The following is a 4951-nucleotide window of genomic DNA, read 5'->3' on the forward strand; positions in this document are numbered from 1 at the left end:
AAATAATTACCAATTACACGTGTGGACAATAGCAAAATAAAAATGCGAACACAGGTATTTTACTTTGACTTTTATATATGTGATATTTGTAAATTTTTGCCTTTGTATATAGTTCAATTTATTTATACTATTGCAATATACATCAATGTGCCATACGATAAAATGCAAAAAAAAAAAAAAATTAATGCAAAAAACATGATAACACAATAAAAATGTGGACACACAAGTGCGGAATCGCCCGTGTTTCCGCTAGTTTTAATAAAATAAGTAGTTTTATATTTTTAGTATGTTTTGCTTAAATTCTTTCTGCTTAAAAAAATAATCATGATAAATCCATAGGAATGATATAGTGGTATAATGTCCTCGTTCACATGTGTTGAACGATGTATTTAATGGAAGAATATTTGATTCCCTCTATGTATAAAATTCACTTGGGTAAGCAATAGTCACATACCATGAGCGAGGTTAATCTATGACCTATGAGAGAAAGATATACCTTATGATAAAGTTTAAAAAAATATTGTTATAATTTCTAATATATTAACCCTTATACATTCTAAATCCTTTTTATCATTTAATTCTCTAAAAAAATTTAAGGTATTAATTAATAGATCGTTAAAAATATTGTTCTGGTAACATTCAAGAAATATTTTAGTTGAAACTTAATAAAAAAATATAAAATGGAGAGTTAAAGTTTCGTGAAATTGAAGTTAAATAAAAATATATTAAAAATTGCACCAACATATTTGTAATTTAAATTTATAGAAATTATTTTATTATTTTTAATTTCTTAATTTAAAAATAATAAAACTTGTTTTTATTAATAAAGATTCTCATTTGATAAATAAAAATATTAAAAATCTTTAAATAGTAAAGTTTTACATAAATGTATCTAATGATATTTCTCTAAAAGGATATTTTGAAAAAAATATATATTTATATATCTAGAATTTTTTTTTATTAAAATCACACTTAAAAATACTTGATTTCTGATAATATTTACATAAATTTATCATAAATCAAGCATTTTTAAGTGTAAACATATATTTCTCAAAAAAATATATGTAAACATTACTAGAAATGTCAATCATGAAAAAAAAAACATTACTAGAAATGTTTATGACTAACTATACATATTATAGTTTTTCTTAAAAACCATGATAACCTATGTTCATGATTTTTTAATAATCATAATTTATGAGAATCATAAATTTTGGGTATGAAAAAATTTTCTTTCTTCTAAACATCCACCTAACAGGACATTTGTTTCACGAAATAAATTATATTATTGGAAATGATATTTTTTAAAATAATACTATTAAGAATGTTGTTTTCATCAACATGTTTAATAACTATTTAATATTTCTTGAAATATTTTAAAATTTATTTTAATTAAAAAATAATTTTTTTTATAAAAATAGAATAAAGTGAAAGTGAAAAGTTATTTTAGAAAATAACTTATATTCCTGTGGGAATATTGGATTCCCACATATTCACATGGGAATAGAAAGAGGAGAAATTATGTGTAATATGATATATTGCTAGAAATATATCATGTCTAGGAATAGTTTATTTTTTTATAACTTTGGGACCGGTACATTCTCACTTAAAATAAATTTGTATGACTTAAAATGAACGCCCCTAAGAAATTTAAAAATTATTATTTTATTCTCTTTAAGTCTTTAAGTCTTATGATGAAACTTCATAATGACTACATGGTTCTACTCTTATTCTTTTTTAAGTTTTATGAGAAAACTCACACCAAACTCCATTTTGTCTGTTGTTTTTATTGATGATGATGTTAATGACGATGATATAAATTTATTAAATCTTTGATCCATGTAAGTCTAAAGAGAATTAAGGAGTCAATTTTTTTAAGAGATTTCCATCCAAACAAATATTCCATTTATAATTTTGTGTCATTATTAATATTATTATTATGATCATTATTTATATGAGTGTTATTCTTTTTTAATTTAATTTTGTTGTTAATCATTATTAGTATGAGTGTTATTACTTTTTAATTTAAATAATCCGTCACTATTGGAAAAAAAATTCTTCTACGACGGTTGTAACATACATTCAAAGACGATTTTGAACCGTTTTTTAAGCCAATGTTATCAAAAGTCAAGACTTTCGATGACGGTTCTATAAAAACTCATCTTATAAAAAGATATCATTCTAAGATGGTTCTTAGTTAGTTAAAAACCGTCTTAGAAAAACATCTTTCAAAGACGATTTAAGAACCATCATAGAATGGTTTATTTTTTAAGATATTTTATTTGAATATCATCATGCATGCATTTAATTGTTTTTTCAATAAATTAAATATAAAACAGAATAAAATTAACCACTCATTTAATTACTCTGGTTTTCTTATGAGACACATTAGATTTTAATTAAGTATTCAAATTTAGCATATATTGTATACAATTCTATACAATGAATCTATAGAAAAATGAGAGATATAAGAACAAAAAATTCGTGCATACATACAAAAATATTCAAAACATTAAAAATCCCTGAAATTAAAGACAATTCATATTTCATAATTAGTAACAAAATTAAGAAACCACCAAGCTACACCATGTCTGACAAAGAATGAATCCTCAGCCACCTATATCAATAGAAGAAAAAAATGATGTTATTATAAGGTAGATCATAATTTTCCATGACAACAAACACATTATACTATTAGTGCTGCTTAAATCTTACAGGTCAATAGAGAATAATGACCCTGAATATCAATGTTTTAGCTCCAATACAAATAATGACACTATATTTAGTTTTCACTTTGTTTCCTATATAGAAATATTTGAACAAACATTTTTCATTAAAAAATTCTATTCCTTTTCTAATGTGTATAAGTTGTCCTTAGAATTATTCCCGAGAGCATGTTTTTGTGCTTGGACTTCCTTTCCCAATGGCGCTTTATTGTTCATAGCTCTTGGGTTCTTTGCTTTTTCTCTTATGTTGTATTTCTTTTTGCACCCCTGGTGCTTTTATATAATATGACTATTGCCGATAAAAAAAACTTAGTGGGTTTAGGCCCTTTAGTTTCAAATTGATAAAAGTATAATTCAACAAATTTAAAATAAAAATTAAAATAATTATGTTTAAATGCTTTTAAATTTAAGAAAAAATAGATGAAAAGATATTCAAAATAATGAAATCCATTCTATTTTATTTCAGTTTAAATTATGCAATTTAAACAATTCATTAGCTTAAGATTATTTTTCCTATTGATGTTATATTTCATTTATGTTTATTAATTTAAACAACACATCATTAAATTAGTTCAATTGTTCAAACAAACACATATACTAGGCCAAAAGACAAAATATATTGTCTTTTTTTTTCATCATATATAACATTATAAGTGTGAAGAAGAAATATTTGGGATTAGATTGGTTACTTGGACCGTATCTAATGCTGCACTTGCCTTCACACCGTGCTTGAAGCCTCGCTGCATGTGACATTTTCAGCTCACATTATACATCCAAATCATATTATATCATCTAATTTCATTCTACTAGTTTCCTATTTTGATTTTGCCAACCATCACAGTTTTTTGGTATAATTTTAGTGAATTAAAAATGTAATAAAAATACAAAAATAGTTTGTATTGCATAATTAAAGAGCAATAAAAGTTAAATTCAAAGTAAATGAATGAATTAAGATGTTTTTTTTTTATTAAAAAGGGTTATTTTATATAAAAAACAGTAAAGAGGAAAATCATATTGAAGAAACCATAATCATAATCACTTACAGTCGTTTTGAACACAACCAGTTGTGCAACCATCCAAGCAATCCGCAACGTCGGGCTCAAGGCTCTCCATTTGCTGAAAATACTAAAACAAGAATAATAAGAGAAAATGCTATCGGAAGTGGTTGGCTACAGCCATACTACCGGAAATGTCAAAGCCCCAACCTTCCAGATAATCAAATCAACATAATCTTGAAAGTGGAAGTAAAATTTCTTCTTGAGCCTTTGGATCCTCTCGCAGATGAGGGAAAATCATTAAAACAATTAATTTTCACATACTAAAAAAGTTAATTCAAATGAATACAATATGGGAAGTTTAGTGTTACTTGAAGGTCTCCTCTGAGTAAGGACCAGAGAAACAAGATCGGTCCACAAATCACCACTAAATAGAAAATAAAAAAGTTAAGATGGGTGCAATTATCATGATAAGATCCAATGACATTAATTGGAGATTAAACAAACTTAAGGCCGCTGGATTTACCTATGAAAAGTTGAAAATGTGCAAATACTCACTGAAGAATGCCTAAAGTAATCAAAAGAATGAGACAAAACAAGGAAATGGTGAAATCTTGCCTACACGAGAAACAGAAGCGAGGTATACTGCCTTAGACATGTTTTCTATAAATACAACTGAATAGGAAAAAGCATCAAATGCCAAGTCACGAGCTCCCGCGACAAAAGCACCAACTACGATTATCCCCACACTGATAAGATCACTTGGTCCGTTAGGCAAAACAAAGAGGTAACAACAACAACCAAGCCTTTTCATATGTATATTAGTTATTATAATAATTATGTATATAATCATCTTAAGAATAATTTTGTATTAATTGGCAAGTATGTTACAAAAAATAAGTGCGATAAAATCTAACAATTAAATTTGGATTTATATTATTAGTTCTAAAATTAAGCAAGTTTCAAAGAATTTACAATTTCATTTTTATTGTAAGTAGAGATAATGTATGCATCGATTGGTATCTAGTAAGTAGAAAATTTTTAATTAAATGAAATAGGAAATGTAGGCATAATAAACAACAAGGCAGGGAATATGATGTGTGAACCCATCCTCCATGAAAGCAAGGGTGTATGTTAAAGAGCTTGTGAGTTGTGACAATTTTCACTTTCTAATCACAGGCTAGAACAGAGTGGCGGCAGGGTGAGTGATCATTCTCCAAGAAATCATAA

At 26.1% G+C, this 4951-nt stretch overlaps 1 long non-coding RNA gene across 1 annotated transcript; it reads right to left on the reverse strand.

Moving 5' to 3' along the window:
- Window positions 1–2468: 2468 nt before the first annotated feature.
- LOC102667289 (uncharacterized) lies at window positions 2469–4459 on the reverse strand. The gene is made up of 4 exons (XR_001387680.3): window positions 4248–4459; window positions 3770–4148; window positions 3416–3466; window positions 2469–2617 (listed from the first exon to the last, which is right to left on the reverse strand). It is a non-coding gene; the product is annotated as an uncharacterized lncRNA (long non-coding RNA).
- Between the last annotated feature and the right edge of the window lie 492 nt (window positions 4460–4951).

The sequence above is a fragment of the Glycine max genome, chromosome 3 (assembly GCF_000004515.6).
Source record: "Glycine max cultivar Williams 82 chromosome 3, Glycine_max_v4.0, whole genome shotgun sequence".
In the NCBI taxonomy this organism is placed as follows: domain Eukaryota; kingdom Viridiplantae; phylum Streptophyta; class Magnoliopsida; order Fabales; family Fabaceae; genus Glycine; species Glycine max.